Source organism: Microtus oregoni, unplaced genomic scaffold, assembly GCF_018167655.1.
Source record: "Microtus oregoni isolate MIOR12 unplaced genomic scaffold, Mior012 000001F_ref0000356, whole genome shotgun sequence".
Classification (NCBI taxonomy): Eukaryota; Metazoa; Chordata; class Mammalia; order Rodentia; family Cricetidae; genus Microtus; species Microtus oregoni.
Window position 1 is genome coordinate 28,792,501 of NW_024543060.1, and position 14,879 is coordinate 28,807,379.

Consider the following 14,879-nt stretch of genomic DNA (forward strand, 5'->3'; position numbering starts at 1 on the left):
AGCCAACAGAGATAATTGGACCTATGGGAGTATGATTACACCCATCATAAACTGCTTTTTTCACAAGTATAGGTTAAGTGCTTGATGCTTTAATTGGGTGTAGCACTACAATGAAAGTACGAATAATATAGAAAATTAATATTTGGTAAGGCGAGCTCCTGAGGCTCTCTGGCATCATTAATAGCAATATGCTTCTTTCTTTGCAAATATGCTCTTTCTTAGGGTTTCTTGGAGCCACTTTGATAACAGTGTGGTTGTAATTCTATCAACCAAAATAGAGTTTTGCTATTAAAATTGACCTGCAGAACACATGAGCTGCTTTTCAATTAGAAATTCAACAAGATCATATCACCCTGTGATTGAAGTGGAAATGCACTGCTGTTTTTTGAAGATAATGTCTTCAAATGTTCCTTGATATAAACATTGGCTTTCAATTAGATGATATTCCAAGAAATAAAACCACAGGATTTCATAACTTCAGGGAACTTCATTGATTGTTCATGTGGTCAAACTCCCTGTCATTACAGTTGAAGGGTGACAAATATATAAAAGGTCTAAAGAAAGATTGTGGGTTTTTTTCCAAGCTTAGGAAATGTGAGTCCTGATTTGATTTCACAGGTATGTGAAATTTCCCCTTGAAAAATCAGTAAAGGCCATTGTTATGAACATATATCTCCACAATGTTATTAAAGTTTTTAAAAACAAGTATCAATTGAAAGAAGTGTCCATGTGATAAATTAAGAATTATTACCCTTACATTGAAAATATGATGCCTTTTATCAGTTTATACAACAAAAAGAGAAACAATATGCAGTTATTACCATACACAGTATGGGCATTATTAATTTATCCTCATTTGGAAATAATCAGTTTAAATAATAGGTTTGATGACATCTAAGTTTTTCTCTTAATATGCTCCCAAAGACTTAGAATAAATTGTCTCATCTCTTAAATGGATCAATCTATACATGTGTGCTGAATTTTAATCCTTTTCCTCCTGATTTATGTCAAGTATGTGATTGCTCATGGACACATGCAGATGCAGTCAACTAAGTTGACAGTCTCAAATGGAATCATCTACTGAAATACAGGTATAGATAATGACATTCAGGCTCAAAAATCATTAGGCTGAACTTTCCTTATGGAAAAAAAAATACCTGCTGCTTTCACCAGATAAATTTCCTTATTTTTAAATGTGTGCTTAAGTGTGTATATGTAGTGTAAATACACACACACTTTGTGTAGGAGGTCCTTCTGTTTATGTGTTGCTTTCATTGGTTAATCAATAAAGAAACTGCTTGGCCTGATAGGGCAGAACATAGTTAGGTGGAGAAGACAGAACTGAATTCTGGGAGAAAGAAAGCAGAGTAAGAGAGCTGCCATGGAGACACCACGTCAGACATGCTAAATCTTTCCAGGTAAGCCATGACCTTGTGGTGAACACAGATTAAGAGAAATGGGTTATCAAGTTGTGAGAGTTAGTCAGTAGGAGGCCAAGCAGTGTTTTAATTAATACAGTTTCTGTGTGATTATTTCGGGTGTAAGCTAGCCGGGCTAACAAACAAAGGGACCCCCACTACTTACAACACACACACACACAAAATCATAGGAATGCATGTTTGTGAGACAAGGCTTTGCCCTAACCACGGAGATTATTGTATTAGATAAGCTGACAGGCTATTTGAGTTACAGAGACCTTCCTTCAGGGACCCTCCTGTCTTTGCTCTCTACCCCTCTGTCCCAGGACTGGGGATACGGACTCTGTGCTCTGTTGTTCTCCAGGCTAGGATCTGAACTCACATCCTCATTGTAAATGTCAAATGCTCCACTACTTTGAATCATGTCAGCAATTCCATCTTTGACTTTTATGATAATAACTCATTCCCCTGTTCCAAACTATTATTTCTTCTTTTGCCGTTCAGTCATAAACTCAACATATCATTTCCTCAAGGTGGATCTCTGTGAGTTCGAGACCAGCCTGGTCTACAAGAGCTAGTTCCAGGACAGGCTCCAAAACCACAGAGAAACCCTGTCTCGAAAAACCAAAAAAAAAAAAAAAAAAAAAGATTTCTTAACAGTGAATCAATATATAGTGTCAATATTAGGGCTGGAAATATGGCTCAGCACTTAAGGCAAACACACACACACACACACACACACACACACACCACATTGATGCATACTGTCATACATATATGAACCTGAACCGTATAACGCATTAGTATTGGCTGATTTTCACTGCTAAAATTTCAGTTTAACTTACTTCTGTTTGTCATTCACAACTCAGATCAAATAATATGTTCAATTTTTATTCCCAATAATATATCTATATATTTTCAAAGAAAATATTTTGATTTTAATAGCCCATGTGATTATATTTAAACTCTTCTAACTTCCTTTCTTCCACCTTTAGTTTGTACCATTCTGTATTTTTCTTTTCCTCCTATTTTTTCCATTATATTAAACAATGTGTAGCATAGTTTCTGCATTCCCATGTACTAAATTGTGAAATGAAATCCAGTTTTAAACTATTAATTTCAATGGTATAATTGAATTACCCTTAATGTTAGTAATAGAAAGATCCCATTTCCTAAACCATCTTCCCTGCATTAACATAAGAACTGAGACTAAAAACCGGAAGGTATTAGGATGGCCTTAAGTGATGAAGGCAGTTTGCAAGTTTCAGGATGAATAGAGGCTATATTGTCAGTACAAATTACATTCAAATTTTAGATTCTGACTTCTGCTACTTGCAGTCATGAAGAAAACTGGTTAATTCCCTGGTTTTCAGTTTCTTATTTTACAAATGGGACTTTCCTGAATTTCTGCATGGGTTTACTATAAGTACTACATGAGGAAATATTACATGAATCCCTAAATAAGTAGTACTTGTAACATGTTGGGGTAACATGATAGTATTCCTAGAAAGGAAACTTTATAACTATGTATAGGTTTGCAAGAAAGGGAAGAGAAAATGGATCAAATAAAACAATTTCTATTTTAAGAAGGCACAATTTAACTAGATGATATTTGAATTTTCACATAGCCATGAGATAACAGAATTCTAAGTGTAAAGCAGAAGGTATCTGATATTCCACCATGATGAATTTGAGAAAAAATATACACCAGCTACAAAAATAAAGCTTTATGTGTAAGAAGCCACCTGGAAAAAGCAATAAAACAGCTTTATTAATTCAGAGTGTTTCATGCATAAATCTGATCAGATCTGCTTTAGACATCACTCTGTATGACTCAAAAAACCTCTAAGAAGAAAAGAAATCAGGCTTCTATGTATTCTTAGAGCTCCATTCTGTGTGACTTCCTGTGACATTAATGCAGAAAGCCAAGTTAGGTTTGACATCCTTGACAGCCACACAACTTTTTTACAGTCAAGTTTTCCACTTTCTAGCTTATTTTCTCATTTATTAAATAATATTTGTTTGTGTTTTATGTTTGGTAATATATAGTATAATGAAGACTGCATACTCTAATGTTATAAACTTTATTATTCAAGCATTACAGTTGCCCTTCAGAAAATGCCATCATTCAGAATGTTATTTCATTTGGAATGTATATTATTCTCTGTGAATTTAAATAAAAATGATGCATAATATTGTGTTAACCTTCTTTGTATACTGATATTGTAGATGTTCCATATAATAATCAGCATGATTGAGGAGAACATTTTAATGAAATAGAACGGAATAAAACACATCTGCAAGTTCATAATAAATCTTATCCGTTTATAAGTGCTATGTTTTGATTGCTCACACTGAAATTCAAATATGCAAACTTTTAACACAAGATGGCAATGAGATGGATGTCATAGAGCTATGTCATACATAGCATAATAATGTCAATTTTATCTTTAAATCACACAAATAGATGAATGGATCGATGTATAGCATTTATAGATTATAAATTTTAGATAGACAGATAGATGACAGATAAGCAAGCCAATGAAAGACAGACAAATATATAGGCAGGTATCATCATTGGTAAGCCAGGATGAAGCCTAACAAAAACACCTTCAGCTATTTAAATTTAGCCTGATTACAAAGAATGTGAACAGACCTCTTAAGTTTAGCTTGATTAGACATGGAGATGAACAAAATTATTGAGATGTATAAAACTTCACCTTTTATGGTAATGCCAAATAGCTGTTAGGCCACATGAAAACTTAATGCAGCTGCTGATTTTCCACTTATGGAGCCTTTCACATATCAGACAACAGAGAAAAGAAAATGGCCTGCTGTATTAGCAGTTTCTAATAGATACCTCTTAGGTAATTGGAATATGCTGTCTGTGACTGAGCCCTCCATTGCAATAATAGTTCTAGCCACATGTGGCCACAAAACACGAAAAGTTTCTACCATCATGCGGAATGGATTTATAAGATTTATTCCACTTCATTCAAGTAAAAAACAACAACATGTAGTTCCTACTTGCTCCACTGAACAGAATATATGTAAGCCATGGAACCTGCACCCATTTTTGCAGCATCTTTTTCCCTCATAACATTTTCATTGAGGAGCAAGAAAATTGAGTCCAAACATATAACAATCTGCTTCAAGAAGCAGAATAAGACTCTTCCTGAGTCTCTTTAGTTCTATTCATAAGGGACTGAAGGTCACAAGAGACTGCCTTGCTATTATGAGAGCCAGTGTCTGACACACCTGCTTTTTGCCTGCTGGAATAAAAAGCCACCTTGCAAACCTAACGTGCTTGCACTGTCCCTAAGCAGATCACCGTCTGCTTCTGAGGTAAACGGAAGAAAGCAGCTCCCAAACAGATGGCTTATCCCTGTACCGAAGAGAAGGAGGGAAATGATGGCATCACTCTTTTTGCCTACTCTTTTCCCAGTTTTTACTCTAGGGGGAAGTTGGTCAGCAAAATTTACAAGATATTTAACATATTTTCTGAGCGGGTAAAATGGACGCAGTGAGCTAGCTTTGTCAAACTCAGTGCTCAGAGGTTATATTTTCGTCCTGCTTGTTCTATAAAAGAACCCCCGTGCATTTACTGCCCTTCATCAAGGTGTGAACACCTGGGTATTGCTCAGCCCCAGAGTTTTCAAACACAACCCTTGAGGTTATTTACAATCCCCTGAATGACGTATTGTTATTATCACCTAAGCATTGAGGTGGACTGCATTCAAGTAAAATCAAGACTCAGTGGGCACTAATTCTATTGTGTATAATTACAAACACCATGTCTCTCAAACTTTACCCCGTGTTCATATTTACTCGCTTTCAGTCACATACGCTTGTTTAATCTGCTCAAGTTTGGATACGTGGTACCCTGGGAATTTTGTTTCCATATTACTTAGCACCTACCTACCAGCTTGTTACTTTTTTCTTAGTTGATTTAATTTGGGTATTATTTTTCTAAGTGGATGACATTGAAATCCTTTATAATTATCATCTTGTATCTGCATGATGATTAAGTTTCTATTTTTTATGCTGATTACTGTTAATGCTTTATAAAAGCAAGAGACTTTTACCTAAGTAGCATTGATTTATGAATCATGATCTAGCACATTGTTTCTTTTAAAAAATGACATAACATTTGTTTGGTATTTTTTAAAAAAGAAATCTGTTTTGAGGAACAAGAAGTGAGATGATCTATTAGCATCTCAGGAAACAAAGCATGCATGTAGAAAAATGAAAACTCATCTTGATGGGGTTTTAATTTCTAATTTTGTTTTCAGACTAGGGTAATATGCCCTCCAGCTTACTGTTCACAAGGAAATCTTCATATTCGATTTTCTACCTTTTATTGAAAATGGATTCTTTTCTAATACAATATATCCCGATAAGAGTGTCCCCTTCCTCTATTCCTCCCAGTTTCTCCCTACCTCCCTTTTTCTCTGAGTCCACTCCCGTTCTCTCTCTTTCATTAGAAAAGAACAGGCTTCCAAGAGAACAATAAATCACATCAAAATAAATATAGTAAGATAAAGCAAAATCAACACTTTGAAGTTGGACAACACAACTGGGCAATAGAAAATGATCACAAGAGCACGCACAAGAATCAGAGACCCATTGGTTCATGCAACTGGGAGTCCCATCCATCCAAACTGAAAACTGTAATACATACGCAAGAGGACCTAGTAGAGAACTGCGTTGGTGCTCTCCTTGCAGCATCAGTTTCTGTTAGTTCATATGAGCTTTGTTCAGCTGATTTAAAAACCTTGTTCTCCTAGTGTCCTCCATCAACTTTGACTTTATACTCTTTCCTCTTAGAAAGGCTTCCTTGAGCTCCCGGGGGGAGGGATTTAATGGAAACCTCCAATCTAGAGCTTTGCTTTGTGTTCTGTAGTCTTTCTTTCTGTGTAATGTCTGTCTGTATTGGGTTGGGGGAGTTCTCTGTAATTATACAAGTGAAAGAATCAGGATAAGTCAATGGCAATTATCCCCCCTAAACCAAGGCATGGTGACGTGCGAATTTGTGATACCTCGCTCTACTGTGGGATACTTCTTTGGACGAGTAATAATCCTCAGTAATATTGTCACATCTCTTGTCTGTTCTGTACTGAGAACAGGGCAGCCATATTAGAAGGAAACTTGACATTTCTACTTCTATCTAAATCTTTGTTGTTATTTTTACATAATGTCTCACATGTTGGTTTCAGCTGAGTTGTAGCTCACGGTAGAGCCAAGCCGAGCTTTGAATTCAGTCCACTTCTCTTCCTTCAGCCTCCTAAGTGGTTTAAATACTAGCATGAGGAAACCCAGCCAGTTTATGTAATCTATTGGAATAGTTCCATTGTTCAGAAAGCCATAGCTCTCACACTGCTCTTTTCAGTCTACTTTTTGCAATGTTTTGCCAAACGCTATTTCAGAGTGATCTTCTTGCTTTGTGCTGCTGTTTACATAGAAATTGTCTTCCAAATATAGTCTTCAATACTTCAATAACATTTGTGGTGAATATATTTCCCTGTTTCTGAGTTGTGCTTTATACTTTTTAATTGTCATCTCAGGCATCAATATCTTTTTGCAGTGAAGGTGATTAGGCCAAGATCATTATGCTGTGACTGAGGAACATGTTTCTTCCTGTGTTTGAACTAACCGGGATGAGGGGATCTCAACAGAGGTGATACACAGTTGCCAAGAGCTACTTTTAGAAGCTGGAAATTTTACAAGATCACTTTGTTAGAAACCTTAATCGAAACACAGCCTTCCCAGAGCCTGTATTGATGAACACCTCCAAAATAATCATCCTCTCATGCATGCTAACATGGTGTTGGTAACACTGAGGTATTACACACACACGTGTGTGTCCGCAAACCTTATACACACATTTATAGTATGGTGACACACTTTGATTGCAGGACTTAGAAAGTTAAGGCAGAAAAATCATGAATGGAGTCCATTCTGGGCTATATAATAAAGATTTGAGACATTGATTTAAAGAAACAAATAAACCTAGAAACACCCCAAAACCTAAACTCTGTTTCATCATTTAACAAGTAGTTGTACAAACTAGTGAAGCTGATATTCAAACTATGATCTGACCAATAATTTATTTTCTTTTATTTTCTCTTAAGAATTATGATTTGGTAATAAAGCTCTCCTATTAGGATTCTTGATTTCTCTCTTTTATGATCTTTTCCTCTCATAATTCTGTAATAAAGTGATTTTTTTTTATTTTTTATTCTCCTTAAGTAGTGTTTAATATTGAAAGTTTTGTCCAAACATAAAATCTTTCTAACTTTATATCTGAGCTCCTATTCTGTAACACAGAGTGTTGCAATTCATGAAGAGTAGTATCCGGTTCCTACTGTGATGAAAATAAACACACAAGGGCCCATAAAGAACTAGAGTGCAGACCAATGCTGCAAGCCCCGGGAGCAAATCCTGAACACATGACTCTATCTGTCATTAGTCAAACCTACTACAGTGTTCCTTTAACTTAAAAGAAGCTTTTGCTTTCATAGAGCCCTGTATTCTGACAACAGTTCCAAGCTCATTCATGTCCTGTGACTTTCACCTAATGACAGGACCACTCTGCACAAGTCCCCTGATGTTGAGTTAATATGAGTGTATTACAATTCTCTGTAGCACATATCTATTTTTTCTGAAGTTTTATCCCATTTTATTCTCAAAATACACATCCTAAGAAAGAAAAATATATAATATAGTCAGAAGCACAAAAGTGGGTAGAGTTTAGTAACGATATGCCTTTTAGCATAAAGCATTCATAAAATGTAGCTCCTATTCCTTGAAACTGAAGAAGTGGCTAAGCAATCAAGTGTGCTTATTGCTTTTGCAGAAGACTAATGTTCTATACCCAGCACTCACATGGTGACTCACAAGTACCTGTAACATCCAGTGCCGGGGTATCCCGGGTTCTTTTCTGACCTCAGCTGGTTTCTGTATTCTTGTGGTATGCCTACATACACACGGGCACACATTCATACAGATAATAAATTAATAGTTAGATAAAATTTTACCTCCTGTTTCTAATTCAGCTAAATTTAATATATTTTCTGTTTCTAATTCAGCTAATTAATTACATCTAATTTCAATTATACGTGATTTTATTTAAAGTCAGTTTGAATTAAAATTTACTACCAAACTTTCAAACAAAAAACAATGTTTTGTCTGCTAACTCCCTGAATGTAAGTCAATCCAGAATCTTCCCGGAAATGCAACAACTGTACTAGGATTCACCTTTTACAGCGAAAAGTCAAAACATGGATTGGATCCCATTTTTAATCAGCTGTACAGATGGGCTTAGTTCACGAATGCACCATACTGCACAGATGGAGGTTCCTGAATGCCTGACAAGGTGTTAAAACTGTTACTGATATTACAAAGAAATTAGAAAGCAGCATAAGAAATTATAATTAGTAGGGGCCTGGTCTCCGAAGAGTTTATTAGCGAACCACATGCATTTTGTCCTTGGCACCAAAAGAAAACATTTGGAAGAAGCAAAATTTTAAGCACACATTAGTTTACAGTATCTCAGGTTTTCTGTGAAATATTGTTTTGGCCAAGGCCAGACTTAATAGCTTAGATAATATGGTAAACTGTTGGAATGTGTGAATTCACATGTTTAAAAAAAAAAAAAAGATTGGGGTATGGGTGTGTGTGTGTGTGTGTGTGTGTGTGTGTGTATTAACGTTTCTGAAAATATTCACTCCTGTGTTCTAGTTTCTTTGGCACATGACAGTACTCTATAGGCTATGGTTTGAAAAACCCTGCACACCAACCCTGCCAGAAACCTTCGACCTACAATCTGTTGTGCCTGCAAGATGTGCTGGGGCAATGGTGGCAGAGAAGTGTGGGAGGGGTCAACACTGGTTTAGCTTGAGGCTCACGGTGTGAGAGGGAGCCCATACCATCCACTGCCTGGATGGCCTAAAATCAGATACTGGCTAGGTCAAGAGTCCTAGGGAAGAAACAAATATGACTTGAAAAAACAATTCAATGAAATGACTCCTAAAGATACTCTGATACATTCACATATCAGCTTCTTGTGTAATGGTCAGCTGAGAGGCTCCCTCTGCGAACAGATGGAACCGGGAGCAAATTGACACACAGCCAGACATGAAGAAGGCCTAAAGTAGAAGTCTCCATTGGGTCTCTTCCTTCAGAGATCAGGAAGTCTCCTTGAAGAGAGGAAGGAAAGACTGTAGAAATCAGAGGAGTTGTAGAACACCAGCAAAACATGATCTGCACAACTCATGTGAGCATGCCCATAGGAGCTCACAGAAACTCAAGTGGCTGGGGGCTGGAGAGATGGCTCAGAGGGTAAGAGCACTGGCTGCTCTTCCAGAGATCCCGAGTTCAATTCCCAGCAACACATGGTGGCTCACAACCATCTGTAATGAGACCTGGTGCCTTCCTTGCCAGCACTGTATGCTTAATAAATAAATAAATCTAAAAACAAAAAACAAAACTGGCAAACACAGAGCCTGCATGGGTCTGCACCAGGGCCTTGGCATTGGTGTTTTTGTGGGACTCCTAAGAGTAGGATGGGTGTGTCTCTGATTGTTTTGCCTGCTTTTGAGAGTCTTTTTCACTCATGGGATTGCCTTGTCCAGCCTTGATACAATGGCTTTTACCTTGTCTTTTTGTATCTTGTTTCACCCTGTTTGGCTACCATCTCTTGGAGTCCTGTTCTTAGCTCAGAGGAGTGGGGGATATAGCTTGAATAATAAAGAACAATAAGATATTTTCTAAAAAAAAAATGAATCGACCAACAATAGGTAATTTTTAAGCTTACAATTATGCAAAAATAATTTCAAATATTTTGATTATTTTGCTTAACTAAATATCAACATATTAAAGTGCTAGCATTTTCATTTTTCTATTTTAATTGGTTTGCCTCATTTTCTGAGTTGCTTTCCTTAGTACTCAGTCCCCCTTTGCTTATCACCGTTATGGTAATGAGCGGCCTCAACTGTAGTTGGGATTTTACATTCATTGTATTTACCAAATTATTTTTTTTTACCTCTTGTAAGTTACTATTCAGGAGAAGTTTAATTACAGAGGCCATACTTAATATGATATACATTTTGTTCAATACATATTCAACATCAATTACTTTCTATTCTAATAAAGGAACTGGAGTTACAAAGGAAAGTTAGAAGAAATGGCTTTCATCTGGTAGCCATATTTACAAATGGGATACAAATTATAGCAATTTGCCAAACTTCCAAATATGGTAAGCTGTGATCACATGTGTTTTTGAGCAAGGGAAATGTCTAAAGGCTAAGTTAAGGGGTATTTCAAACACAACATATTCCTACATATTCATTTTATCTCAAAGAAAGCTAATATATCTCACTGAAAAGCTTCATTGCTATTCCCCAATGAAGTAATATATTAGGCAAATAGTCTTAGGCAATTTCATAAGACATAAATGAATTACAATTTGTTCGGAAAGAGTATCTCAAAAAGTGGGATGTGTCGTATAAGTTGTAATTACATAGAACTTCACTCAAGTGAACAAGCTCCATTTTTGTCATGTAGTGATGAGTATTATTAACATTTCTTAATTAATGACTCTCTATGCAGTTATGACTCATTTAACATAGATTAAACAATCGCACATGCGTGTGGTTTCACTCTTCCCAGTAAAGAAATTCAGGCATTCACTATAATAACAAGGCTGTTCTGGGATCAGATCAAAGTAATTCCAGGGTCATTTAGCTGGTGAGAGGGAGAACCTGTGATCTTGGTTGCCCCTAGAATTCTACGCTCTTTGTGTTAGCTTTATATTTTTCATCAATACTTAAAAGTCCTCAATTTCCTGTACAGTGGTTTTCCTTGATTTGCTCAGCTTTTGCCAATATGTGGTCTCAGAAAACTGACCCCAGCATTTTTCCATGTAGGGTTTCAATTAGTTAGCTTTCCTTCCAGCACTCTCAATTGTTTCCTATGTTATGTCCAACACTCTAAAGTGGGGCTCAGATTTTCTTTGCTCATGCTACTATGCCTTGCCATAGCTCATCTGTTACGGGCTCATGTTGTAAGATAAATCAGTGTGAGAGAGGCTATCAACTAGGTCAAACAGTGAACAACTAGATTGTAGGTATCTGAGCACAGGTGGTGAAAAGAGTTTCCTTCTACTGCAGCAGCTTTGTAAAGACTGGTAAGTAATGAACAATTTCCATAACAATTGAAAATGCAGGAAAACTGAGATAAACATATTATTGCATAAAATCGCAATGATTTATATTTACTAACCATGTATATAGATTTGAATTGTTATTATGTTAGTATTTAAGTTTATTTACAAAACAAAAATAATAAATATTATGGTGTGATAGACAAAGAAATAGTTTCATTCTCTCAGCAATTGTAACACTTGGATTTGACACAGTTTAAACTTTCCTCTAAACACATTTCTCTTTTTCTAATTATGTATTTTCTAATTTGATTTTAGTACAACATAGAAGTGTTGAAATATCTTTAGTATTATCTAACCCTATGCGAGATCACATATCTGTTCCATTGAAATGAATTTTAAGGACTATTGTGGCACTGAGTATGATTTAATTTTCTCTGAGAGTTGAAATATTAACAGAATAAATCTCAAGCGTCCAAAGAACAAAATTAAATTATATGATTGAAAAGAATTTCAAAAACAGGCTAAATTAAACATAAATATTCTCAAGGAAAGGATAGTTAGATCACAGTTATCTACAGTTGAAACTGAATTGCATGTTCAGTGCCTGCTCATTGCCTAGCCACAGAGGCGTTCTTCTTTTCCTGCAATGGAACCCAACAGATAATGTTCAACTCAGGACTTGCCACGGACATAAATGTTGAGACGTTATCATTTTGTTTTATAGTTAGTTGATACAAAATAGCTAAAATCTGACCAGTGTGCTATCAGAGGAAATGTGAAGCATATCTCACAATTCTGTTTACACAAGGTTTGCTTCTCTTCTTTTCCTTATTTAATGCATCTAACTACCTGGAAGACAGCAATCCAGTTTAGGTTCTGAAAGCATTCAAGTACTTGTAGTAGAATTGCAAACAGTTACTTATATTCCAGCTGAAGCATACTGGGAAGAAATCTAGAAACCCTTACCACTCATCTTCAAGTAAAACCCATGTTTTGGTAAATCAGCATGAAAATTTTCGTGTGGCTTTATTTATTTATTTTTGCTGATTTATTTTGATTGTGTTCAGGATTGAATTGAATGTAAGAACTCCTGCATGTTGTACAAGTCCTCTGTTACTAAACCATGTCCCCAGGCTAATGTTGAGGTATTTTAAGTGACTAATACTTTTCATTTATTATACGCAGCTGATTTTAATCCCCATTGATAGACTTTGCTAATACTACAACCTAAGTTATTACTTTTATTTACATAGGCATTTCCTCCAAAGGACTGTTTATATAAAATGTTTCTATAGGTTTCTTTGTGAACACAGAAATCTTTTACACTCATTTAAATACATAATTTAAGCATACAAAAAATAATCTGCAAATACTATTCTCATATTAATACAATGGCAAAACGTATTGCTGGAGGTAATACAACTTTCTATTTCTAAGCAGAAACTGTACATTGTTGTATTTTCTACGTTCTCCTTAAAGAACATCTATTTCTAAATATCTGTTAATAGTTTCTCTAAATTTTGAAAGGTTCTTTTGTTTATAATCTCTCTCTCTCTTTTTTGAAACAGTTTCATTATCATTAAGTTATAAATGTAACACCCAACAAATATTAATTATATTTTATTTTGAAAAGAGAGCTATTATCAACCACATATTTACACTTGTTTTATCTATTTGACATGACATGAATTCCAATAGCTATTAAATGCTCTCAAAAATACCACAATGTGTAGAATTAAACAAATCTTTGAACTACCTTTGAGAGTTATAGGATTTTTCTAATTCTTGAATATAAGATAGGTTAATCAATGAATATATCCATGCATAAACCACTTATTATGTTTTTATAAAGTTGGTGAGGATATTTTAAGTCAGACATGACTTTTTATAGGTAACACAAAACTTCAAATTGATATCTTCTAAGATTACATCATCTTATCATTGCCTTCCTCTTGATGGAAATGTAGAAGCTAGCAATTTGTTTTACTTGCATCTGTGTGATTAAAAATTCTCTCATCTTAATCTGAAAGAAATATATTTATTCTAAAAACATTTACCTGAGTGGTAATATAGCTATTAGAAGAAGTAGAGTGCCATTAATTTAAATTTCTGCTTCTATAAATTTATTTCTACTGATAAATCACAGGATATCAAGAACACTAGGAAGAAATTTCTTCATGTCTATCATTCTGATCTACAACCTCTTATTCTGTAATTCAATAGAAAGCTATTGACAAAATGAGAGTCTTAACTCACTGACTGTTTTACCATTTTCCTTAATAGAGGAACATCACTCAATAGGCCATGCGTGGGTCATGCTGCATCTTGATGTTCACTCACTGATCATTGTTGAGGTTTGTGGTTCCTAACCTCCTCCAAAAAGTTCACAACCTGAGATTGTCATTCATCTATCTGTGCAGAGAGCTACCGCTACTTGAAATTTGGGAGACAGTAAGGTGTTATTGTTTTAATAAAATCAGATAACAATGTTGACTGTTTTTATTGCCTAGACATTAAATAGTTGCTTTCCTCCATCATTTTATTTAAAGTCTTATTAAGAAAAAAATACAACCTGTATCTGTTTTTAGAGAAGGGTTTCTTCAAGACCCTTTGGCTGCAAGGCTGATTAGCCCCAATGTTAATTTCTGTAAATGTTTAAAATACATTTTCTTCCTCTCCTGGGCACACCAATATTATCTGGTGTGTCTGTGCTGTATAAAGTCATCAACTTCAGTAAGAAGTGATATCATTATAAATTGCTTTGTCTAATAATTACCAATGTTATGAAAATCAGCCTTATGACAAAAGGGGTGCTTTACAGACATCATGTGCATTTGAAGAACAGTACTTACAGGGTCACCTGCATCCATATAACCATGAGGATAATGTGTGGAATAAAAGAGGTGCTGCATGGAACAATATAGAGAAATAAAGTTTAAATAATTTTCCATGGCATTAGTGAGATTTTCATCTGTTTGTGAACAACTGGATAGGTTTTGAGAACCAAAAGTGGGTCCTCTGCATGAAGAGCAAGTGCTATTAACATCTGAGACATCTTCCCATACACTTAAGGCAAGCTTTATGATTTAATTCACTATCTCCACTAGTATCTGATATGTGGAATGCATAAGTATGTGAACATGTACATGTACAGAACTATATGTGTGTGTGTGTGTGTGTGTGTGTGTGTTTGTGTGTGGAATAACAATTGGGTTAGTAAATATTATGTATTTGCATAACTAAATGCCATATTGCCTGTTTTGTCCATCATGTACCTATCATTCACACATGACTTT

General features: G+C 35.4%; 1 protein-coding gene across 5 annotated transcripts in view; it reads right to left on the minus strand.

Annotated features, from left to right (window-relative positions):
* Positions 1-14,879, minus strand: part of Pcdh9 (protocadherin 9) — an 829,840-nt gene that overhangs the window by 414,979 nt on the left and 399,982 nt on the right. The gene's annotated exons all lie outside the window — the stretch shown is intronic.